Source organism: Rattus rattus, chromosome 3 (assembly GCF_011064425.1).
Source record: "Rattus rattus isolate New Zealand chromosome 3, Rrattus_CSIRO_v1, whole genome shotgun sequence".
NCBI lineage: Eukaryota > Metazoa > Chordata > Mammalia > Rodentia > Muridae > Rattus > Rattus rattus.
In genome coordinates this window covers 27415148-27442175 of record NC_046156.1, presented here as the reverse complement: position 1 = coordinate 27442175, position 27028 = coordinate 27415148, and the positions used below count along the sequence as shown (strand labels likewise).

The 27028-nt window shown below is 43.6% G+C and overlaps 1 pseudogene; it reads right to left on the bottom strand.

Annotated features, from left to right (window-relative positions):
- The window catches only part of LOC116895732, a 55518-nt pseudogene extending 29250 nt beyond the window's left edge, over positions 1-26268 (bottom strand).
- Positions 26269-27028: the final 760 nt, after the last annotated feature.

Here is a 27028-nt window from a genome sequence, read left to right as displayed (position 1 = left end):
TGCTGCTGAGGCAGAGACAGGAAGATCTCTGGGGATTTCTAGCAAGCTACCTTGTCTCCAAAATTGGGGGTACAGAGAGGCTGGCTGGAGACTGGAAAGACAGCTCGGTGCCTCAAGAGCACTTGCTGCTCTTCCAACGGACATGGACTCAATTCTTGGTAGTCACGTGATAGATTACTACCTCTTGCAACTCCTGGTCTAGGAATCAATAACGCTCCACTGACCACCAAAGGCACCAGGCACGAGTGTGGTATATACACACACAGGCAGGCAAAACACCCATTTGCATAAATAAGTAAATGAATACATACATACATACATACATACATACATACATACATACATACATACATACGATGGGGAAGGAAGCAATTGAAGGAGATTTATCAATGTATGGTCTCCACAGCTGCACATGAACATGAACACAGATACACATGCACACATCCATAATGGTAATGCACAGAAGTGCAGGGGACACAGGGATCTCTCAGCTGTGCAGAAGGCACAAAAGAGGGTGAGCTAAATTCCGATTACTCTTTAAAAGCTGAATGATTCCAAATGCTTTTTACCATGTTTTGTTTCAACACGAATTGTTTTTCCAGTTGCTTCAGTTTCTGAAGAAACAACGCCTTTACCCAAGCAGCGCCTTAATCTCTTAAGGAATGGCCCTAAGAGGGCTGGCTGCAGGATTTATGAGTCCTTGGGAAATTATGCTAATAAAGGGGGAAATGATCACTTTGCCTCTAACAATCACCCCTTTAACTTGAACTGTAGAGCGAGCCTCTCTGCTTTTCTGACTTGGCAATGTGTCTGGTGGTACAGCTAAAGTAACTTAGTATACTGCTGAGCAGGAAAATGAGCTTTAATGTTTCTCTCTTATTAACATCTCACATAAACAGGCTTTGTAATCTTCCCACAAGTCCGGAAGTCCTTAAAGCAAGTAAACACTGAGAGTGGCAAGCTAAAATAGTTTCCCAACAAATGGAGAGTGTGTGGTCTTGCTCTCATGAAGAAGAGAAACTAAATAATAAACACAAATTAACTCTGTATCGTTACAGTCTGAACCAGAAATGTTCCTCCAAGGGCCCATGTATTAAAAGTTCAATTACCAGTCTGGTGGTAGAGACAGCATTTAATCCCAGCACTCAGAAGGCAGAGCCAGGTGGATCTCTGAGTTCAAGGCCAGCCTGGTTTACAGAGCAAGTTCCAGGAAAGCTAGGGCTACACTGAGAAACCCTGATTTGGTGAGGGTGGTGGTGGAGAAAGTCCAGTTACCAATCTGTGGTGCTATGAGGAAGTGGTTAAACCGTAAGAGGTGGGAGATTGGTTCCTGGGGTATCCTTGCCAGGGTATTAGGACTCTGCTCCTTCCTGATTTTTTTTTTTTTTTTTTTTTTGCTGCTTTGTGGCTATGAGGTCATCAGCTTGGCTCTGCCTTGCCTTCCCCTGCCACAGTGTGTTGTGTCGCATAGACCCCAAAATCATGGGCTGCCTCCCATGACTTGAACCCTCTGAAACTGTGAGTCTAAGCTATCTTTTCCCTGAAGGTCACTTGTCTTGGGATGTTCAGTACTTGAGATTATCTTTCCTGCACACCTATGCTGGTGTCCATCTAGTGTGTGCCTGTCATCCCAGCCCTTGTGGGGGCTGAGGCAGGGGACTGAGTTAGTGGAGGACTGTAGATAAGATTCTTTTTCAATAATCAGAAGTAAAGTTGGTTATCTTTGTTTTTTTTTGTCACAGTGATGGGAAGCTGACAATTACACATACCCTATGTACTAATCTTCTATGTGTTTATAAGTTATGTCAGATGAAAGCCAAAATGCTTCTGGGAATATTTTGGAGGAGGAGGTAGGTTGGAGATGACCATCAAGTGTTAGAACACTTGAGATATTGGTTTTAAGGGAAGATCTGTCTCATCTTCCTCCCTGGGACTCACACCTTGCATTCATTGGGATACCCTTAAGACACGTCAACTGCAGGGAAGGATGCTCACCTGAACTGAGGTTTTGGATGTGCAAATTTTTTATTAAAATATCATAAACTCTCTCAGTGGATCAATAGACACCAGGCACCTGATACATTTTATTTGCTGAAACAGGCAAATAATGAATGAATATTTCTGTTAACTAATGCTTCTTTGCTGTTGGCTTGTTTCTATGATTTCAAATATTTGTTTTTGAGACAGAGTTTCATGATGTAACCCTGGTTGGCCTGGAACTTATTGTATAGACCAGGATGGCCTCAAACTCACAGACACCCTCCTGCCTCTGCCTCCCAAGTACTGGGATCAGAGGAGTGCACCACCATACTGGTTTTCTATCCGATTTATATCTAGGTTCATGAGAACATACACTTTTATTTACCAACTGTAAAGATTAACATCAATGAATTAGTTTTGCACGATGAAATGATTTGGAAGTTGTTGGGCCCTACCTTGGTGTTTCCCTCCCCCCTCACTGAGCCTTTTAGCTTGCTATAGCAAGAAATTGTTTACACCCTTGGCAGCTGCCCTTAGCCCCTGATTTGGGGCTGGGATTTTCCATGGCACCCTTCCTCCCCACCAAGCCTTCCAGCTTGTTGTTGTTAAGAAGTTGTTTATGCCCCTGATTGGGCCGGAACTTTCACCACACAGACTTTTCCTGTTTTCCTGGTTAGGGATTTTCACGGCTTTTGCCTTAGGAGATCTCAGTAAAGCCTTGGTGGCACTCACTGAAAACGGGTGACCCGTGTACGTGTTTTCTTTCAATCCCACAGACCTATGCCTGATATTCACACACTGGTGGCACAGGCGCCCACAGGAAGTTCCTTATAACTGTAGGAGAAGCCTAATGTGGTCGCGTCTAGTCAGTGGTATTTGGTACCTGGACTGTGTTTCCCACCCACACCTATGCTGGGGCCTGTCCAGCTTCTGGTTTTCATGAGGTTCTGTCCACTGTCGAATCTATTAGGAGAGAAGCTAGTCCAATACTTTGTAATTGAGTTTGGATCCATACTTCCTCCACTCCTAACCTGGAAGTATTCTACCGCATACATTATTCTAGTTTCATGAAACAACAAAAATTTAGAGGTCTGGGCAGCAGGTGCACAGGATCCTGGCAGTCTCTCTCCGAGGCAATGAATAAGAAAAACCAGGATTGAGCACAGGCATTCAGGTAGTGGCTTCCCTCACCATGCTTAAATAAACACATTTCTGGCCAATGGTTTATAAATATTCTTGTGTTTGCAGTGCTCGGTTGACTTTTAGCCTGTAATTCACTTTAGCATCTGTAAACTGTTTTAATTATATTGTTGCCCTAGATAAAGCGTATGATTCTAAATACCAGATTGTGCGCTGCCCATCAACTTGTAGTCTGTCCTTTCTAAATTGTAAGATGTCCTGGCTTCTATGTCAGGCGGTTCTTTCCAGACCCTTTGTAGATGGATGGCGTAGGCAGCTGATGTCTTCCTAATGGGGCACAAGTGGAAGTGATAGGTACTATTCCCTAGGTTAAGACTTCAAACACTACATGACTCTGGCTGGCAAATATGAACTGTACTGTGACTGCATTTAAATATATGGAGGAGGAAGACACCCTAGACAATGGAAGAGCGAGACCTTCACTCCTTCAACCAGTATTTCCTGACCATCCATTCTTTGCAGACAATATTCTAGGTAAAGACGTAAGGGAACAAATTACTGTCATCTTTGAATGCGGGCACTTAAAAAGAAGATGAATAGAATATACAAATTATTTTAAAGAAAGAAATGCTAAGGGGAGAAGTGATTCCTATATTAAAATAAGGAACATCACTCAAGGCTATCACTGGCACCCTTGGGCCACGTGGCATCACTGGGGTGTTCTCATCTGTCATCCAGACTTGGCAGACTCTCTGGCCTAGAACTCTCAAAATGCCTCCACCAGGCTTGCTAAGTTTCCAATTTCCATCTCACACTACCGCCCACTACTCCCTGGGCCCTGCGTTGATCTTGCCCCCAAGGATAGCCCCAGTAGTGACCAACCGTCCTTCTAGTTCTCAGGGTGGGTTGCTGCCACGCCAGCCTCGTGTAATGACCACCTAACTCATGGTTAGCTGTCACAAACCCTCCAAACCGACAAAGTCAAAACTCTAGAGGCTTGTGATTTTTCAATCAGATTTATATCAATAAATTCTCACCCCACAAAAGGTCCACACAGTAAACTCAAAGCCAATTGATATTGCTATAAACTGCACCTAGATAAGACAAATCGTCCTGTAATTATCCATCCCTCATAAGATATTCATAGCTACCTGCGGCTATTAAAGCCACACAGATCTGGGTCGTCCTCCTCTGCCTCCATCTTGGTTCTTCTCCCTCCTTCTCCTATCTCTCTTACCTCTCAAAAACTCCCTTGTTCCCATCCTTTCTTTTTCACTGCCCATGGCAGCCCTTGCCTTATCTTGTGCCTGCCTTCACCTGCATATAGACATCAACCCACAGATTCTGAGCAGGAAAACTGTGGTGTCTTACCTTTATAGGAGACTAAGTACAATCAAACAGCCTGGACGATGGGCTGTGGGAAACGCCTGTGCTGCTCTGGACATGTGCTGAGGTGAAGGGGAAGCCAAAGAGCATTTGCTGAGGACCTGGGTATGGGCACAGGAAAGGGGGTGGGGGAAGAGGCCAAGGATGATACAGGTAGTTTTTGTTTAAATAGGTTAAAAAGTAAGAGTTTTGCAAAGTTAGGTTGGGAAGGCAGCAAGAGGATTTGAGGGGAGCTGATACCTGTGACCCCATGCTGATGCCTGTTAGTCCCCAGTACAAACTGAGGTCAGAGAAGGATGTGATGAAAACCATGATTTGGAGAGTCTACATAAATACATCTTATTTGATAGGGTGAGGCTGATAGTCAATGAGATCTGTCTGGAAAATGAATGAGGTACAAGAAAAAGAAACGGTTGAAGGGTCATTTAGAGCTATGGGAGAAAAGGAGACGAGCCCCACCCTCACTTCCACCGCAAAGCCAAAAAGCGAACTGAGAAGGCTGAGCTAGGGGTGGGTAAGAGTGATAAGGGTAGACCTGGAAGAAAAGGAGTCCAGAGTGCAAGAGAAGTAGGTTTGAAAGGCGATAATGAAGAAAGATCCTGGGATTGCTGGGAGCAGACAGCTCCCTTGTCCATCCTAAAGGAAAACGAGAGAAAAACAGACTTCGTTAAGATGGCTGCTGAAGTGTTGAGTCTCATATCATTTTAGACTTTTATATTACTACCAGGCAAATAGTAAAACCCACCTCCAGATCTCAGCAACCAAGTTAGCATGACAAAAATATTTTATTTGATACAGAGTCTCCTGTAGCCTAGGTTGCCTTCACTGTTGTTATCCTATCCAAGGATGACCTTGAACTTCTGATCCATCTGGTCTACCTCCAGAGTGCTAGAACTATAGCTAGGTGTGAGCAACCACACGTGGTGTGTGCAGCGCTGGCGGTGGAACCCAGGACTTTGTTCTTCCTGGGTAAGTAAGTACACTGTCAACTGAGCCACATCTTTGGCCACAACACATATGACATTTTTTAAATATTGGCTGAGGTGTGTGTGTGTGTGTGTGTGTGTGTGTGTGTGTGTGTGTGTGTGTGTGTGTGTATGCCCCAGTGTTCATGTGGAGGTAAAGGACAATTTGCAGAAGTTGGGAGTTAGTTATTACCTTTCTCCATGTGGGATCTGGGACTCAAACTCAGATCCTTCAGTTTAAATGACTGAGCCCCTGAAACATTTTTAAACACATAATGTGGAATTTGTGACTGCTTTTGGCTTAGAGAAGATCTTGTTTTGAGACCAATGAGATTTACACATTATATTTTTATGTAATATAAATGGATTATATTTTATATAAAACAAGGGTTTCGAAGGCATTTATATAAAAACAGAAGTCTTAAAGCCTTCTTTGTGACCATTGACATAGTTATCCTATGATTAAGTTATATTTAATTCTCTTGATTTCCAAAGACCAAGAAGCTACCTCCTTAAAGAAGCTAGAATAACTCTGCCAGACAGAAAAGAACAAGTACAGACAGACTCATTCAGATACCCATGCGTTTGTCGTTGCTTCTAAATTTTGGTTGCTGCCCAGATTCACGAGCTAGTGTGTAAACATTCCATCAGGAAGCCACTCTTACGATGACTAGATAAAGCCCTGTCATTCCCTTCCTCTACAATCCTATTATCTCATACCCTAAAGAATGTGAAGATCTTGGCTATCATTCAAGAGCAGTGACTTTTTCTTTCTTTCTTTTTTTAAATGCCCATAACCTTCCCTTTTAGCTGACTAATGTTAACACGGTTATAGTGTTTTTACAAGCTCTACATGCAACTAAAGGCTCTTTTAAAAAAGATTCCAGAGAATGAGAAAACTATAAAAACAGAAAAAGTAAAGCTGATTTCATAAAAGGGTCCATCTTTGCTTGCTCCCGAGTGGGGGCACACCTTTAGATCTGGTCCAAATAGGGAGGTTATGAATAGCAGGCTTCTAGAGTTTAAATGTCACTGTATATCATGAGCTACAAGGCATGGGCTTCAACTTGAATACACAGATGTGGGTTGTGATTTTCTGAGACAAAACCAAGGGAATGTGTACCACTGTGGGACAGGAGAGAATATTTACAGTGGTGGTTGACAGTCCTGAATACTCAGACAATACTGAGGTTGCTGGTCATGAAGGGTGTGAAGCATCTCTTACAACTCAGTCTGTGTGGTCAGGGACACAAAAGCCAGGAGGACAGACCCGGGGAAGAGACATTAGATGATTAGTGTTGAAGAGAGAAAAGTCCGGGGAATTTATGGACCAATTGTCGGAGGATTAGTTTGTCTGTCTCTCTGTCTCTCTGTCTCTCTCTCTCTGTCTCTCTCTGTCTCTCTGTCTCTCTCTGTCTCTCTCTGTCTCTCTGTCTCTCTGTCTCTCTCTCTCTCTCTCTGTCTCTCTCTCTCTGTCTCTCTCTCTGTCTCTCTCTCTCTCTCTCTCTCTCTCTCTCTCTCTCTCTCTCTCTCTCTCTTCAGAAACCAGAAAGTGAGAGAAGGCCATTGTTAGTGTTTTTTTTCTCGGTGGTGTCTTTGTTTATTTGTTTTTGAGACATGTTTTGAGACAGCCCTAACTTGCCTGGAACTCATTAAACAGACCAGGCTACCCTTGGACTCCCAAAGATCTATCTGCCTCTGTCTCCAGTGCTGGGATTAAAGGCATGGACCACCATACCTGGCTCCACTCTAGTTTTCTGTGGCTTGGGACCCTCACTGAACTTGAAGGTAACTGTTCGGGTAGTCTAGCTAGCTGGTCAGTGAATTCCTGGGATCTATCAGTCTTCCGAGCCTTCTCTTTGGGGTGGGATTACAGACGCCTGTAGCCAGGCCTGTTTTAGGTCAGTGCTGAAGATTTGAACCCAAGTCCTCTTGCTTTGCTAGCTAATGCTTTTACCTCCCGAGCTGTTTCCCCAGCCTGGGTGTGCTCTTTATACGGGGCAGTAAGCACACATCCCACCAACACTGCTTGATTCTTCCTTCACTTCTGTATTTCTTCACTCAGTTGGCAAACACTTCTGTGCAGAAGGTGAAGCTAGGTATTAGTCATGAACTGCTAAGCAGAGCTGGACATGACTCTTGCCCTCATAGAGTTTACAGCTTTGTGGAAACAGATTTTCCCCCATTATTAAATGACATAGATACATATTTGCCATTTGACAGTTACAACGTTCTAAGGACTTTGCAAATACGTTATTGGCATTCATAGTACTCTGTGAGGTAGCTATTGTTGCTGCTCTATGGATGAAGAAACTAAGCTGTAGAGAAAATGTGGCTGAGGTCATGCATCTATTCTATACTGTGCCAAGGCGTGGAGCCTATGTGTTTGGCAGCGAGATCCGTGTGCTTAAGTGTTTGTTTATACATTAGCAAGTGTTCTGTAGGAAAAGTATAGGCTGTCATAACAGCGTCTGACAGGGTAACTGATCTATCTAATTTAAGGAGAAGAAATTCAATTAGGCTTCAAGTTAGATACACATTGTAGCCATTAGCGTCAAATGTTCCAAGTAGTTCAAGTGATGTGAAATAAAAACAGAACGTTTAAAAGAGAAAGAGGATCAAGAGAATCAGCTAAGTGGTTTAGCTGGCGGGGCTGCTCGCCGCCAAGCTGGGTGGCCTGCGTTTGATTCCCTCCCGGAACCAACGCAGCAGAAGAGGCGTGTATGGTGGCGCATACCTATAGCCCTAACACTGGAGAAGCTGAGGCTGGAGGATTGCCAGCCTGTGCCATCTAGCCAAACACAAAACAAAACAGACCAAAACCAAAGCAAAGCAAAGCAAACAGGTTTGAAGCAGGTCACTGAATCATGGAATTTTGCAATTGGAAGGTCAGCAGTGGGTGTGGTCAGAGCAAGCAGAAGGGGAGTGGCCATTAACAGTTTGGTGTTGATTGTTGGAACTTTGGTTCAGAGATAATGGATATTCCTCCTTTGGAGACTCCCCCTGCCCCCAGAAAGCCTGAAAGCACCTAGCATGGGTGGGTGCATAGTATGTGCTTTATGAATACACGCTTTCTGGCTGGTAGGCATGTTCCAGAGCCCGAGGTTTGAACAGACAGACCTTAAGATTTAAGGATCTACCTTTGGGTTCTGTAGTGGATTTCTGAGTTTCCAAATTCTGAGCTTGTGATGCTATAGTGAATTTGATTCTGACAAAATTTTCCTTCTGTAATGTCAAAATGGCTTGCCCTGGAAATGGGCAGTGGATCAGAGTTTCTCCAGACTAACATGAACTTCCTTCTTAAGCTTGCCAAATCCGATTTGCCTGTAGTTGATATGTTGCTCTAACATAGGATCCTCTGTCCTTTATTAAAACCTGCCACATTCATTATGGGTAAACATTTGTCATTTTGATGTTCTACTAGAACACTGACCTGCCCTGTTTTGCGAAAGCGCCCTCTTGTGGTGCAATCTCCAGACTATCCCAGCTACAACTGGTCTGAAGCCAACCCTTCATCCTTTCTTCTGTTAGTTCTTTCCCCTGGCCTGAAGCACTGGCCAAAGCCGGTTCCTCAGAATGGTCATGCTTAGAAAAAGAGTTTGTTTGTTTGCTTGTTTGTTTGAGCTGAGATCTCACTCCTTGGCTGAGCTGAAACTCACTGTGTAGATGAGATTGGCTTGAAACAGAGATTCTGCCTCCTCAGTGCTGCCATTAAAGGTGTGCACCAGCACACGGGTCTATTTCCTTTAAAGGTGTGCGTGTGTGTGGGAGTCTGTGCTTGTGGGGACAGGTGCTCTGACGGTTTGTATATACAGGGACTGTGACTATAAAGGGAATGGGAATGGCACTTGATTAGGTTGGAGGTGTGGCCTTGTTGGGTGGTGTGGCCCTGTTGGGAGGGGGTGGTTGTTGGAGTGGTGGTCTTGTTGGAGTGGGTGTGGCCTTGTTGGAGTAGGTGTGGCCTTGTTGGAGTGGGTGTGGCCTTGTTGGAGTAGGTGTGTCACTGTGGGTGTGGGCTTTGAGACCCTAATCCTAGCTGCCTGGAAGTAATGATTCTGCTAGCAACCTTTGGATGAAGATGTAGAGCTCTCAGCTCCTCCTACCATGCATGCTAGAATGCCGCCATGCTCCCTCCTTGATGATAATGAACTCAACCCTTGAACCTTTAAGCCAGCCCCAATCAAATGTTGTCCTTTGTAAGGCTTGTCTTGGTCATGGTGTCTGTTCACAGCTGTAAAACTCTACCTAAGACAAGTGCCCTCGGAGTTCAGAAGGAGGCATTGGATCCCATGGAGCCAGAGTTACCGGAAGTCGTGAGCTGCCCTACTTGGATGCTGGGAACTGAGCAGCAGTCCTCTTAAGTGAGGTGCCATCTCTCCAGTCCCATCCGGTGTGTATGTGTGTGTTTTTGTCTTTTCACTTTTTCCTTTTTTTCCCCTTACTATGTATAACTTCTGTTTCCTTAGGATTGTGAAAAGGTTATTCACAGTCAAACGATGGATGCTATTACTCTTGGGATTTTTCTTAAAAGCTACATTTGGGGTTGTGGGTGTAGCTCAGTTAATAGAGTGTTTACCTAGGACGCCCTGGACCCTGGATTTGATGTCAAGGATTGCATAAACCGGGCTTGGTGGTGCGTACTTGTACTCCTAGCGCTTGGGAGAGAAGGAAACCACTTAATTGGGGGTGGCTTACAGGTTCAGAGGTTTAGTCCATTATCATCATGGTGGGGAGCATGGTAGCGTGCAGGCAGGCTTGGTGCCTATCTGCATCGTCAGGCAGCAGGAAGGCTGGCGTTACAAGCACTGGCCCTCTTGGTTTCGAGTCTACGGAAGATTCATTTAGAAAGAGTGGACTTGTGTCCTCAGCCATGAAAGTCCACCTCACTCGATTACAGTGCAGCTAGAGAGCAGTTAAGTCAGGATCTGAGGGGACAGGGCGCGGGAGCCAGTACTGAGAACCACGGACACAAGCAAAACCATTTTGAAGTTTATTTTAACATTTACCTGATTACATTTTCTCAATTGCAATGGTTACAACCGCTAATACCGAGGATTAATACAGGAATGAGGTAAGCCATTTCCCAAGCATTTGGATTGCCAAACAAAATCACCCTTCTCTCTTTTCCTTCCCTTGTCCATTCTTACTACATGGGGAATTTAGGAAAGAAGATCACTGCCCAGGAGGCTACCGTTTACCAGCTTAGCCCGTCTCCCTCCCCTGGAGCCCTTCAGTCTGGAGTAGCAATTAGCTTTGAAACAGTTGCTGGCCAGTCAGTACATGAGCAAGGTTAGCAAGAGGCCTGACTTTCACATGCCCTCCGTCGTCAAACAGTGGCCTGCAGACCTGGGGGAACTCAATGAGAGAGTAGAGTTAAAATTCGAGCTGTTTCAAGTTCAAGGAGGTTTTGTCCTTCAAAAGCAAAACAAAGTTAAATTAAGGGTCTGTAGTTTTTTTAAATGCTGTCAACTCTGGTGGGACGGGAACCCGCAAAATTAAGGGGTTTAAATCATAGTTCTCAGTGTAATGTTTTCAGCAAGTCTTATTTTTGTAGCTGGTTTGGGGGATAGTTGTGCCTACAGCTATAGGCATAGTCTTCTAATCTTTATTTCCCGTAATTCTAACCTGTTTTTTTAGCCCAAGAGTAGACACCACCAGGATTGAAGGACTTTCTGTGTCCTTTTTAGTAAAAACACTAACATCCACTCCGTAGTAAATGAGACCCATACAAGCACACACACGCGGCCCTGCTGAAAGAATAGAGAGATGGATATGATGTGAATCAAAAGCAAGGAGTTTAGTGCATAAAAATATACTATGGTAGCATGAAAGTCAGAGGGAGCATTTATTTCATAGGAATGTGGACTGCCAAAAGTCATGTCAAACGTCACTTCGAATTATAAACAAACACGAAAATTGACTTTTGGGTGTTGTTTTCTCTTTAGGATTAAAGAAATTTATATCTCTGCTCATGTGTCTGAGGGGTAGTGTAGGAATGTGCCCATTCCTATATAGACCAGGCTGGCCTCATAAAGATTATGACTCTGCTTCGTGAGGGATGGGATCCAAGGCGCTCCCCACTTCTACTTGGTTTGAAACATTTCATTAACAATTCATCTACCTGAATGTTTGGTCAGGACCTACACATGGAGAACCTAAATGCTCCACCCTGATTCGGCCTGTGTACGGGATGTGAACATCCTCCTCTGCTTCCCCTCAGACTTTTCAGGGTCAGTGTGTGACGTCTCAGAGCTGTCACTGGGACACTTGGTGAAAGCCAACCGCAAGGCGTAGCCGTGACATTCGAAGGGGTTGGACTGTACAAATACGTCAGATACAATGGGAGACTTAGGAGAGGAGCGATCAAGTCCCCCAAGATATTGCTAGCTTTGCCTCCCTACACAAGATCATGACACATGAGACTGAGCCCTCTATGACTGAATATAAATTTCCGTTAGTTACTCTTACTTTTCCCCGTCTCCTCCCCCCTCTCCTCTGCCCCGCCCCTATTTCCTCCTCTCCTCCTTCCATTGCTTTTGTTTCTTCCCTTCCTTCTCTGTGGCGGGTCTAACCCGTGCACCAAACACTATGCTAGCTGTGGGGACATAGGTGAATGAGGCCTAAATTCATCTTTGATGCTACCTTTATTTTCTAAGTTGGAAATTTTAGCTGGAAAGTTGGAAGACTAAATGAAGAGGTATAACAGTATGAATTAGGACAGTATTAAGGACTACTAGTAATTAGTTTACCACAATAATTACTTTTATTAAATTAGTTAAATTAATTTAATGATGAAAGTAGTAATAATTGTTACTTTGTTATTATATTATGAATTGCAATATTAGTAACTAAAAATTATTTTAGTATTATTGTATCATAAAACTACCATAAGGTTGGGAATGGTGGCACATGTCTCTACCACCAGCACCCAGGGCAAAGGTAGGCTGATCTCTGTGACTTTGAGACTGGCCTGTTCAACATAGTACAGGGCAGCCAGGGCCACATAGTGAGGCTTTGTCCTTTTTTTAAAAAAAGTTTTATTAGATATATTTCTTTACTTACATTTCAAAGGTTATTCCCCTTCCTGGTTTCCTGTCCATGAGCCCCCATTCCTTCCCCTCCCCCTCCCCCACACGAGTATTCCCCCTATACATCGCCCTTATTGTCCCCCCCCATATTCCCCTGCACTGGGGGTCCAACCTTGGCAGGGCCAAGGGCTTCCCCTTCCACTGGTGCCCCAACAAGGCTATTCTCTGCTACACATGCAGTTGGAGCCCTGGGTCAGTCCATGTGTAGTCTTTCGGTAGTGGTTTAGTCCCTGGAAGCTCTGGTTGGTTGGCATTGTTGTTTTTATGGGGTTGCAAGCTCCTTCAACTCTTTGAATACTTCCTCTAATTCCCCCCAAGGGGGTCCTGTTCTCAGTTTGGTGGTTTGCTGCTAGCATTGACCTCTGTATTGGACATGCTCTGGATGTGTCTCTCAGGAGAGATCTATATCCAGTCCCTTTCTGCATACATTTTTTAGCTTCATCAATCTTATCTAGTTTTGGTAGCTGTATGTATATGGGCCACATGTGGGGCAGGCTCTGAATGGCCGTTCCTTGAGGAGGCTTTGTCTTAAAACAGTAATGACAACTACTACTATTTTTTTTTTCTTTTTTTCGGAGCTGGGGACCGAACCCAGGGCCTTGCAGTTGCTAGGCAAGTGCTCTACCACTGAGCTAAATCCCCAACCCCTACTACTATTAATAATACTTTTAGCACAGGTGTTCTATGTGCCAGATACATGCATTACACTTTATCTGCATTATCTAGTGTATACTTATAACCACTGCATTAAACTAGGATGGTAACGTCTCCTTACTTATGGGTGTGACTAAGCCCTGAAGAAGTTTCAGTACATGGAGTAGAAGAGTTAGAAGTGGGATTCAATTGCAGCGAGTCTGGTCCCAGAGTCTATGTACCCCCTGATTTGCTCTGTGCACTGGAGAAATTCTTCAGTGGCAGCAAAGGTAACAGATTAAATTACTTGTTTGTTTTGGAAGGTAGCAAAAGTTTTCTGTGCCTTTTGCATAAACATAATTTGTAATCTTAGAGTGCATTTTTGCTTCTGTAGTGCTATGATCAGTTCTCCCCACCCCGCCCCGGGTTGGTTCCTATTTGTCTTTCCCTGCCCAGGATTCAGTTCTGCTTGCTTTGTTCTCTAAATTTTGATTACAGGACAGGAAGCTGCCTTGGCTGCAAACTAGATTGATCAAAACAACCTCCCAAATGAATGGCTCTCAAATGGGTCTGGCAAAGGATCTGTGACTAGTGAAGATAAATTTCATGTCCAAGCCCTCGTGGAGTGTTCCCCTAGGACAAGGTGGTTAATGTTGCACAGCTAGCATTTCCCGTGGCTACTTTTTTAGATAGATAAAGGAATCTTTGAACTTGGGCATTGATGGGCTATCGATAAGCAAAGCCCTATTCAAACGTTCAGACTCTAAAGTTGGGAAATTCAGTGACTCTGCATGTTTGAGTGTGTGTGTGTGTGTGTGTGTGTGTGTGTGTGTCTGTGTGTGTGTGCCTATGTGTGTGACTGTGTATGTGTGTCTGTGTGTGTGTGTGTCTGTGTGTGTGTGTGTGTGTGTGTGTGTGTGTCTGTCTGTGTGTGTACCATGCCATGACTTTGAGAGTAATGCATCTAAGCTGTGTACTAACACTGTTCTAGCTGTGGGAACAAGAGAGATCTAACCTCTCCTATAACAGCAACTTCCCAGTCTGTGTTGGAAGACTTAGGTGTAAATTTGAAAGGTAAACACAGGGTTATCAATAGCTTGACAATGACAACACTAAGATTATGAGGTTCCTGTTTTTTCGGGGCTATGATCCAGGCCTCCTGCTAGACAAAGCTATAGAATAGAAAAGAGATTTAATAAACAACACTTATTGCCACAAGAACCGTCAGCGACACTCCAACCTCTCCTTTAATGTGCAAGAACCCCAGTGTCATAGGCGTGAAGGGGGTGTGGGATGCAGAATGATCTGATCAAGTTACAATACTTAACTGAGTTAGAGAAAGTATGTGGCGGCAGGCTGGTGCGTCCTGTCCTGCCACAGGATTGGGATGTGTATGCCTGGCGTGCTAGCAACCCGCCTTGGGATCTAGATGGGTAGAGAGCGAGCTGGGCTCAGAGAGTAGCCATTCACAGTGTGAGATGGGATGGAGCTTAGTGGGTGAGATGCTTTGCTGACTAAGATGAAAATATCCCGCAGATGCCATGTGGCCTATGGTGCCGGCCCTAGAACAGGATAACAGGTTACCAGTTTTTTTTATGTTTTACTACAACAGGAATCCTGTGACTGCCCCCTTCTGTGGTCCCTGAATGCCTGTGTGTAAGCAGTGTCTCGGTGCCATTTGGAAGGGAGGACACTAGAACCATAGTGACCTTCCTACCAGGAGTGTGAAATCATTCAGAAACAAATACACTCCCATGACTGTGGCTTCTAGTAAGAGTGGGGTTGTGTTGTGCTGCTTCAGTTTTGTTCTGTGATAGTTGGCTCCTCTGAGCTTTCTGTCGCTGTGTTTCAACTTTTGAATCGGTTTGTTCATACCCACTGATTAACCAGGTTGGGATCCTGACTGGGATTAAACAGAATCTATAGATCAAGTTGTGAAAAGGCGAAATCTTAGAAACTACTGAGTTTTTAAAAAATTAATTAATTAATGTATTCACTGTACATCCCATTATCAGGTTCCCCCCTCAGCTCCCAGTCCTCCTTCACACAGCTCCTCCCTGCTCACCTTCTTTTCTGAGAAGAGAGACTCCCCCTGGGTATCACCCCATCCTGGTACATCAAGTCACTGCAGGACTAGGGGCACTCTTTCCCACTGAGGTGAGACAAGGCAGCCCAGTTAGGGGGACAAGATCCACAGGCAGGCAACAGATTCAGGTGTTAAGGGACCTGCATGAAGACCAAGCTGCACAACTGCTAAATGTTTGGAGGGCCTAGGTCCAGCCAGTGCTTGCTCTTTGGTTGATGGTTCAGTCTCTGGGAGCCCCCAAGGGTCCAGGTTAGTTGACTCTGTTGGTCTTCCTGTGGGTCCTAACCTCTTCAGGGCCTTCAATCCTTTCCCCAATTCTTCCACAACACTCTTTAAGCTTCATTGGATGTTTGACTCTTGGTCTCTGTATTTGGAAAATACTGAATTTTTATGAACAGAGAACATCTCTCCATTTAATTTTTCTTTGATACCATTTTTCCTTACACCAGTATGTAAATTTTGTTATATTTGTGCCTAAGCATCTTATTTTGGGGATGCTAATATAAATGACAATGTGTTTTTCTTAAACTTCTATGTCTATTAACTCATTGCTAGCATCTAAAACTGAGTGCCTGTTGCCACATTGACCTCGTATTCTGGAGCCTTGCCATATTGCTTCTTAGGTCCACGTGTGTTTTCAATGATTCTTTTGGGTTCTCTGTATGGGTCATGTCATCCCTGTACTAGTTTTACAAGAGGTTTCTGGTATGGCTTTCTAGTTCCCAGTAAGCTGCATTTCTCTGCATTTGTCTGTATCTCCAATTATAAGGGCTGTGTGCAAATATAACTTTTATTCTCCTGTTCTAATTGTCATTTTAAAGGCTTACTGTCTCTGTCTGTTAACCTAGGCCTAATCCCAGAAGCTCCTTGCCTCCATCAATCTTATCTAGGTCTAGAATGTTTTCAGCCTCTGAGACTTATTGCTGAATAAGCTCACCTGTCTCATTCTTTCTGAACTCTGGCTGGCTGGTTCAACTCAGCTGTTCTTGCTAAAACTACTCTCCAAGCTGACTGACTCAATCTGGCTTCCCTTTTGGCCTCTGAATTTTTGCACTGCTTGGTCTTACACTAACTTTGGCAGTCTGTTCTGACCTTCTGCTCCTTCTCATTCTCTGGCTCATTCTGTCTTCCCCCGTGTCTAGCTTGTTCTCTCTTCAGCCTGTCTCTGTAAAACTCTCCAGGTAAAACTGCGTCCCCTCTCTCCCCTCTCCCTCTGCACTGCTCCCTCTTATGTTGCCTCTGTTCTCCTGAGAGTTGGGCATATCCTATTCTGTCAAATCTTTCTCTGATTTGTCACTTTGTCTGCCACTCAATTAGACATCACTTTCAAACATGGGTGCTTCCTTCTACAAACTGACTTTACCATCCTTGTTTGGGATTAAATGAGTACCAAGGGTGTGTCTATATGCCAGCTACTGGGATTAAAGGTGTGTGCTAAGGGTTGAGTGATATCGCAGCTAGAAACAGGTTTTCCCACTAAACAACACAATCTCTCGGGGGTCGCAGTGTGATCAAATATTCCTGCAATGACAGTGCTTTAGCCCTGATCTTTATTTGTTCTATGGATATAGGAAGAGTTGTTGATTTTTTTTCAGTTTATTCAGCTTTTATTTTTCTTTTTAAAAATCGTGGAGAGGTCAGAGTAACAGCTACTAAACTCCTTACATGCTGCACCAGATACCCAGATCTCCCAGATCTCCCCATTAACTTTTATTCTTTGACAAGACATAGTGTTGTGGTTTGCCCTGGAGTTATCTGTATTTTGATGCTAATTCCACTGCCTGGTCACTACTCAGGAATTGGGTGACTTCAGCAGAACCTTCTCCCCATGGAATTTGTAAAACACACGCAGGTACAGGATAGAAGGAGGCCTGTCATTGGAGGAAAAGGAAGGATGGGTGGGAGAGAAGTTTGAAGGAAGAGGAGGATACTGGAAAGGAAAGGAAAAGAGACAGGAGGGAGAGAGAGAGAGAGAAGATGTGGCAGGACAATGGAGGGTGATATTAAGATTCCGCTCTGTGTATTTACAGGGTTATTAATGTTTTTAAGGGATGGATGGTACTGGGCTTTGTATGTTTATGTGGGCAATTATATCTTATCAATTGGGTCAAAGATTATTGTGTTGTGTGTTCTTTTATGTGACGGTTTGAGTGTAGAAAAGTGTGCGGCAGCTGGAGACACTGGGCCACTGAGGAGTTGGGATGTGTTTCCACCAAGATATCTAGCAGATATCTTGAGGCACTGAGGTGCCGGATCACGCGGAATAAAAGACAAGATACTTTTTAAAATTTTTTTATATTTTTACAACAACAACATAGGACTTCTTAGGGAGTATGCTTAAGGAGGCCCCACAATCTTTTAAGTCTGTTTTTTTTTTCTTGTAGTTCCTTATAGTTATAAACACTGCCAAATAGATTGCCTCCCTGTCACTCTTAAACCTGAGTGTGCTTATAAACTGCTACCCTGACTTATTAACTCAGTTGCACAATGTGTCTGTCCTAAGAGTTATGTTAGTGGAGGTATTTATGAGAGTGAGACACACTTGTTTTAACTAACCTCCCAATCCACATCGTAAGACTATATAGACATTCTTTTAAGCCATTTGGTACTTTGTCTTATTTCTTGAATGTTGAGTTTAATCTAAAATAGAAATATTCATCCAATAAGGTTATTACTGACTGGGAGGGAAACACCATTGGCTACTACTTGTTCTCTAGCAGTAGGGACCTTAGCACTGGGCTACTGAGAGAGGGAAATGGCTACTCACAAGTTTCAAGGTGCTTTTAAAAAAGAAGGTAGGCGTATACATCTCGAAACAGAATTATCTTTTTCGAGTTGTTCAAATCATCAAATCCCAACTGCACCAAAGAGTGCCCCGTATAGACGACACGTCTCCTGTTCTCTTAGCCGGTCCATTGCCTGGCTACCATTTCTGTCATGCATCTTTCTAGACATGTTCTGTCAACCCCATTTTCTCACATACGATGGTAAGAATGATGATCGCACTCTATGACATCTACGCTGGACATTCTGAGTATCCCCTGAATCCTCACATCTGATTTATACCATGTCCTTGACCGTAGGCCGGTCCCCTTAGCATCTAGTAAATGAGTAACTCCTTAAACAACCTACCTAACTGGTTTGAAGGCAGCTCAGCTCCAGAGCCCAAGCTTTTTATCATTATGGTATTGGCATACGGTAATGCACATGCAATTTTGTATCTTTCCTTGTTTATTGTTTTATCTTGGGCATTGTTTTATAAATGCATATCAAAAAATAATCCATTCTTTTTGGTAGCTGAATACTATTCCATTACAGTCTGCTCCCCACAGGGACCCTTTTTGTCCTTCAAGGGACATTAGTCAGAAGATATCTTTCGGTTTTCATAATGGGATGGAGAGCTGCTTCTGGCATGTGGGAGCATAGGATTTAGAGGCATACCCTTTAGTAAGTATACTGTTATTCAACTCTCAAGAACAAGAGTTAAAGAATGGACATCTATTCATTTGTTCTTTTGTTTATATTCATTCTTCTCTCATAGGTTACATCATGACTGTAGCTTTTCCTCTCTCCTCTCCTCCCAGTCCCTCCCTTGTACCTTCCCTCTCCCCTAGCTCTACTTCTCCACTTTCCTTCAGAAAAGGGCAGGCCTCTCAGGGATATCAATGAAACATGGCATATCAAATGGCATGCCGCATTGCAATAAGACTCACTCCTCATATTAAAGCTGGACAAAGCAACCCAGTTGGAGGAAAATGATCCCAAAAGGAGGCAAAAGAGTCAGAGACAGCTCCCCTTCCCCAAGTTAGGAGTCTCACGAAAGACCAAGCTATAAATATATATGCACAGGACCTAGGTCAGACCCGTATGGGCTCCCTCATTATAGTTTCAGTCTCTATGAGCCCATGAACCCTGGTTAGTTGATTCTGAGGGCCATTTTCTTATGGTGTCCTTCATCTCTCTGGCTCCTATAATCCTTCCTTCTCCTCTTTCACAAGAGGATTTCCCAAGCTCCACCTAATGTTTGGCTGTGGGTCTCTGCATCTGCTCCCATCAGTTACTAGATGAATCCTCTCTGATGATGATTATCTAGGCTCTGGCCTATGCCCATAGCAGCATATCAGTAGGAATCATTTCATTGATTTTTTTTTCTTTTTGCCAGTCATGTTGGTTTTTTCTTAGGTCTCTGGACTGTTCATCCTCTAATTCCTGGCCCTCCAGGCGGTGTCAGGGATGGGCTCCCTCTCATGGCTTGAGTCTCCAGCTGGACTGGTTGGCTATTCCCACAAGTTCTGTGCCACCTTTACCCCAGCACATCTTGTAGGCAGGACAATCATAGGTTGAGGGGTTTGTGGCTGGGTTGGTGTCCTAACCCCTCCTCTGGAAGCCTTGCCTGGTTATAGAAGATGGCTGGTTCAGGCTTCCTGTCCTCCATTACTAGGAATTTCCCCTAGAGTACCCTCGTAGGTTCCTGGGGCTTTTCATCACCCTAGGTTTCTTCCCCACTTCCCAATTCCAGTAGTCTCTCCCAGTACTTTCTTCTACCATTCCCTACAACCTGTCCAGCCCTGTTCCCATCCCCACCCACCTACCAGTACACCTTTAGAATCTGTTCTAGTTCCCCTTCCCAGGGAGATCCATGTGTCCTGACTTGTTACATAGCCTCTGCGTATCTGTGGATTGTAGCATGATTGTCCCTTACAGCTAATACCCATTTATTTATTTAGTTATTTATTTATTTTTTGTTCTTTTTTTTCGGAGCTCATGTTTGTCTTTCTAGATGATTCCCCCCCACCCCAGTTTCATCCATTTCCCTGCAGTTTCTGGCCATTATGAATAAACCCAGTGAACATAGTTGAGCCAATGTCCTTGTGGTATGTGATGGAGCATTCTTTGGGTATATGCCCAGGTATGGTATAATGGATCTTGAGGTAGATGGATTCCCAATTTTCTGAATAACCACCATATTGATTTCCAAAGTGGCTGTACAAGTTTGTATTCCCACCAGCAATGGAGAAGTGTTCTCCTTGCTACTCTTCCTCACCAGCATGAGCTGTCACTTGTGTTTTTGATCTCAGTCAGGTCTGGCAGGTGTAGGATTTCTAAGTTGTTTTGATTTGCATTTCCCAGATGACTTAAGGGCATTAAACATTTCTTCAAGTGCTTCTCGGCCATTTCAGGGAAAGCTTACTATATACTTCCACTTAAGTTATTTCATACTTTTCTGAAAATTTAAATAAAATGTGTCAGTTAGAAATTTGATTGTTCCAGGTATTGGTTTTGCACACCTTTAATCCTAGCCCAGGTGGATCGCTCTGAGTTCGATGCCAGCCTGGTTGATAGAGATGGTGCCAGGACAACCACGGCCACACAGGGTAACCCTGTCTTGAAAAACAAACAGACATTTGATTGTGTTTTTGCTCGCATTCTAGTTTCTATAAAGTTTAAAAAAAAAACAATAAAATCTAAACAAGGTGAGTCTAAAGATTAGGATTCATAGAAACTTCTGCCTACCTGTGAAATTCTTTAGGATGTGAGAGGGCAAAGCTGAAAGAATAGATGTTGGTTGTTCTTTTCATCCCGATTTACACACAGCATTGTCGTACTCCGACGGTGCGATGCTAACTTCTATTTGCTTAAGGAGCTCACTGAATCCAGAATGCATTCAACCTCAGAGAACATTGCATTCTATTTGCCCTCAAGAGAGGACTCCCGCCTGGCTGGGCTGCTGATTCTCCTGCAGATCTGGAGCTGTGGGTCCAGTGTCTTTGGAGATGAGCAACAATTCCCTGAAGAGTTTTACTCATTTGACTTACATTTTTCTATTAAAAAAAATACCAATAGCAACATGGTTTTGATCAGCCAGGTAATACTGAAGCAGAGAAAGCAAAGAGTGATTTCTTTCCCCGCCTTGCTTCACACGATGTAACCACCGTCAGGAGTTTATTGTGGGGCAGGGGTTGTAGCTCAGTTGGTAGAGTGCTTGTCCAGTGGGCATGAGACCTTAGGTTCAGTTTCCCAGCATTGCATAAACCAAGTGTGGCACCACGTACTTGTAATCTCTGCCCGTGGGAAGTAGAGGCAAGAACCAGAGTGGGAAGGGAGATGGGAGGCCAGGGTAAAGGGGAGGGAGGCCAGAGGGCATTTGAAAAATCAAATGGAAACCTACTACTGTAGAAGCTTCCTAAAATATATACATTAATGATATTTAAATAACATACATCACTGTATAATGGGGGGAGACAGTGACCCAACTAGACATCTTATGCCACTAAGGAAAACCTCCAGCACCAGTTGTAGGACATCTTGAGTCATGCACCCCTCTTCCAAATAGCACAGGCTGTTGCCAAGGCTAGTGGTTGTTCCCATGACCTGATGGTAAGTCCCATTTCCTGAAAATGTCATGGAACCATTGAGTTGATGCCAAACTAGAAGCTTCACATCTACTGACTAGAATTCACACTACTAGAAGGTACCCTGTGTATTACTGGAGGAGAAAGGTCATCAGTATTACCCAGATATAAACCCTGCCACCTACAGTCATGACTTGCCTGTAAGACATACTGGTACATTAGTGGCACAAATGTTATGGGAGTAACCAACTACTCTTTGATTAGATATGAGGCCACTCGATGAGATGGAACCCATACCTGACACTTGTTAACATGGTGAAAACCCTGAAACAAGACAGGTGATAGATAGGCCTTGGGGAAAACCTATTGTTATGATAAAGGAACATATTATGATGACTTCTAATGACATATTGTCATATTCATAGATCAGTGCATCCTGCAAAACCCTCATCAGAGAAGCTTCTTGTAGTAGATGGTAATTAACAGAGACCCATAAGTGGTCAATGTGCAAAGAATTGGAGACTTCCGAGTGCTCGGTCCCTAAGGATCAGGGATCCTACTCAAGATCTATGGGGAAGAGGAGGTGAGAAGACTGTAAGGGCCAGATGTGGTTGATGACTCGGGGGAGACATTCTCCTCTAGAAACAACAGGACTGGTGTGCAAATGAACTACAGAAATTATGACAGCATATACAGAATTGCACAGGTTCAAGCCTGACAGGGTCATAGTACACAAGGTCCTATTCATAACCAAGAAGCTATTTTTAATTGATACTTCTGGCAAAGGGACAATCAGTTTTCTCTAATCTAGTCCCACTGGGTATACCAACCACACTCGGGCAGGCCCCGGGTATAGCTGACCAACACAAAAGGAACTCTATGTTTTGTTTGTTTTTTGGGGTGTGTGTGTGTGTGTGTGTGTGTGTGTGTGTGTGTGTGTGTACTTCCTGTTTTGTTTGGGCTTTTTGCTTGTTTCATTTTCAGTTTTTTTATAGAGAGGTAGAGTGGGAAAGAGTAAGAACATGAAGTTGGGTGGGCAACAAGGTGAAAAAGACCTGTTGAAAAGGTGGAGGAGGGGAGAACATGATCCGAACATACTGTACAAAAATTAGTGAAAGAATTATATAATAAAACACGCACTCTAAAATGATTATAGATTATGCTTACCTATTATAAATGCACAGGCATAGATCAGTCCTGGTGGTTACAGGCCTATAATTTCAATGGGACAGGAGGATTGTAAATTCAAAGCTCACCAAGTCTACAAAGTGAGTTCCAAGTTATCCTGGACAACTTGGCATGGTAACTCTGTCTTCGAACTCCAGCATCTGCAGAGAATAAGGCCTGTGGCAAAGCTCTTGGAGTAAACACTGGACACTGATTGGGCTTTTAGTTCTTACACATGTAGCTCTAAGGATTTTACAATGAATTTCCTGATAAGCCCCTCACTTTGATGTCTGCTATCATCCTGGAATCGCCTCTATGTAGCATGTGGAACGAAACAGGACAAAGGAGGGGGCAGTGCTGTGTTAGGTAATATGTACCCCAGTGATATGAAGCAAGATAGCATGTCAGTGATACTGAATATAAATCACTAATGCTTAAATTAAAAACGGAAACAAGGGAGCACCGGTAATTCCCACAGAGCGGTGCTGAGCCTAGAGATTCGGTGACTACCATTTCTGGTGCTTAGACAGATAGGCTGTCTCTCTTCTGCGTACAAGGAAAGTGCCAAACAATGGTATTACTTACATCTTTATGGTCATATTTGTTCTTCTGTACCTATGGCTTTAAGTTTAACCAGATTAAGCAGCTGTCTGTGTACCTCCACTTTCATACGGCAATTGATACTGAAAAGCTAAATGTTTATTCAGTTCTTCTGCATCATTGACAGAAAGCTGTCCTTGAATGGAAATGAAGTGGTTGTGTGCTCTCTCTCTCTCTCTCCTTGCTCTATTCTCTCTCTCCATATATATAATATGTGTGTGTGTGTATGTGTGTGTATGTGTGTTTGCACACGCATGATATGTAGGTTTAATTTTTTTTTCTTTCATGCTAAATTGGAAATAGACTCGCTTATTCTACAGAAGAAAATGGCTCCATTAGGCATGCTTTGAGACACTCCTCTAATTAATCTAGGAAATTAGCACAACCCTTTATGCTTTCTATTTCTGCCCAGAAATGTCTCCTCCCCCAGAACTTTACAGAGAAGCTCACAGTCTTGACACCATCCCCTGACTGGTTACACCTGACGCAGTGCCTTCTGCAGGACGCTTTCTCTGTGGGACAATCCTCTACCTTTCCACAGCGATGTCTAACTTTTCCAAGTCTCTTACTTCCAGACTGTGGCAGGTGGGGAGATGACAAGTGGGGCTTCTTGTTGCTAAAGCTACCTAATGATTTCAAACATTACATTGATTTTTATTTTGACAGAAGCCATCGAGGAAAGGGTGTGGCAAGTGAGTGAGCTCACTGGAGACAGCCCACTGTTTCCATGGCTACAGTGGGTGCACTCTGGAGAGGCACAGCCCAGAGACTTCATCCCAGGATGCTTCTCACTGCTGATATGCCTCTCCTGCCACTATCACATAGCCTAATGATTCCTGGGCATCGGCCCACCCTATTGGGCAAATTTTCTGCACATCAACATGAAGATGAACTTCCATGAATTAATGCTGTTTAGATGAATGAATGGCTTTATAGCATTCTTGGTTTGATTAAAATATTTTAGGAAGGAAGTTTAAGGAGATGGTTTTAGTTGTTTTGCCAGAAAGACGTAATAAAGTTAGAATCAAGAACAGAATGTGTCCCCTCGTGGAAAAATAGGTAAAGGCTGCATAATAAGGAAAACAACGACCTTTAATAAATTGCACTAAGAAGAGAATTAGGTTTGGGACAAACTTGTGATCCAGGAAAAACATTCATTCTAGGTCAGGTCCAAGGATGAGGTCACAGATGTGCACTGTGATAAAGTAAGGCCATGTGAAACTGTTGCTTTGAACTTACAATGAGCTTATAGAATGAAACACTGCTTTGAACTTACTATCAACATCCTTCTTCTTTTTTTTTTCTTAAGAAAAATAAACCAAAAGGAATTTATTTACAAAATGTCTTACATTTTGTACAGCCAAGAAAAAAGGTATCAAACAATAATGAACTAAGGGACCCCACTAATCATGTTTAAGCTATTATGCCCAGAGTAGCTTCTCTTGCTAGCTTGAGAGATGTCTGTCTGAGGCCTCCTCTCCCACAAGGGCGTCATTTAACCAAAGGGGACTGTGCGAGCAGCACAGACATGTGTGGGTTCAGCTGAGTCACTGTTTCTTGGCTTTCTTCTCCTCCTCCCTTGTTTAGTTTTCTACTTTTTTCCTTCTCTATTGACTCCTTCCTCTTTTTCTCCTCCACTATCAGCTCCTTTCTCAGTTTCCTCTTCTTTATTGTCAACTCCTTCCTCTCCTTATTTGTCCTGAACACTGAAGGAAACTGTTTCATTTTAACCTTCTTGGTTCTGAGCAATTTCAATGACAAAGGAAAAAAAAAGAATCCTGGGTACAAAAATAGTGTTCTCTTCAGTGTAGCCCTGGGAACAATCCAGTCGCAGCAAAGGGCCATAGTTGTAATCTTCTACAATCCCTTCAAATTTTAAGCAGAATGGCCTCCACTCTCTTTAGCCGATTCTGATTTGAGCTATTCTGGGTCCAATACTCTACCCTGAGTGTCTTAAAAACTTTTCAGAACTCAGAATAGATTTGGTCATCTACTTAGTTTCATAAACCATGGCTCAACTGATGAAATCAGTTTATAATGGACTTCAGCATGCTTCGTCGCTCGAATAGCCCAAGCCATTTCAATATCAGGGTCATTGCCTTATGACTCAGGAGGGTATGAAAGCATGGGCGATGGATACCGCTTCCCGCGTCCCTAGAAACCAGTTCTTTGCTTTCACAGGCAGTGTCTATCTTGCCGCTATGTAAGTGCGGCTTTCTTTTCCCGGAAGTGTATCAATATCCTTCTGTAACTACCCTTTTGTGTAACATTTCATCTATGAGGTAATTTTATAAAAAATTTTTGTCTAAGAAGGTATAAAAAAGCCAGAGAGAAGAAATAAAATATGGCCGTTGGGGCTCTGCTCCATTCACCTAACATATTTGTGTCTGTCTATATGTATGTACACTTAAGAGTTAAAAGAATTCAGAGTTTCTCACTGGGCATTCTTGCCTGCCCCAGATAATTTAGTTTTGTTCCCTCAGTAGTACTGACCTGTTAATCATCTGTTGCTCTCAGTGGGCCTCCAGAGGCTATCAGCACCGCCCAATCGCCAACGCCATACCTCCTTTTGCTGCCTGCCTCAGTTTACCCTGAGATGTCAAATCTGGCCTTTGACATTATTTCTAGATAATTTCCCTACCGGCTGACTGTGAAGGATTGTTTTAACAATCCTTGTCACTTTCATCAAGCCCTGTCTTCGTGACTACAACGTTGTTGTTTTCTGAGGGCTGGATGTAACCATTGCCATCTTGAACAGTGATCTTCCACAGAAGACCTGCACGAGATCAGGCCTCTTGTGGAGGAGGCAGACACTCACAGAACCTAAAGGGCTCTAGAACTTTCTGAGGGATCAGAACGTCATTCCTCATCTTCTGGTTGTGTAGGAGGTAAACAATGGAGTGGAACTCTTCAGTAGTATAGGTGTCTGACAGTTGCCCACGGCACTCTTCGTGCTTGTAACAGCGTTACTAGTCACCTACGCTGCTGGGACACTTTGCTAACATGGCCACCTCAGTTCCTCAAAGTACTTTCGGTGAGTCATGCTGCCCCTTCCATTGTGTAAGTAACTGCCTGGAGTCATCCGTGCTCTTATGAGTCACCACAATGAACACCTTGGCTCACCAAGTCGGACTTTTGATCTTCTTTTCTTTGGTCTGTCCTTCTTTGTCTATGATGAATAGGCACAGACAGTTCTTTATGTTTTCTTTGGAAAACTGCTTTGCCAGAGAAAATACAGTAATAACAACAGCTACCATTTAACGAGCTCTTGTTGCCAAGTGGGTGCCAACAGAACTACACAGTGGACCATTTCATTCCCCATTTTCCAGCTGAGAAACCTCAAGCACACAGAGAGAAACACTCAAGGCCAGCTGCCCCAGGGGTGCACAGGTCCTGAGGTAGAGACTCATACCCACTCTGCTGCCTCTCTTTCTCTCATAAGATACAGTATTGGCTGTGTACACGCACGCGCACACACACACACACACACACACACACACACACACACACACACACACACACAATTTGTGGAGTGTGGGAAGGGTAGGGCCTGGTTAGGTAGCCCTTCGTGCTGGAGTTATAGGTGTGAGATTATTACAAAAGTTTGGATGAATGGAAGGCTTGGTCCTC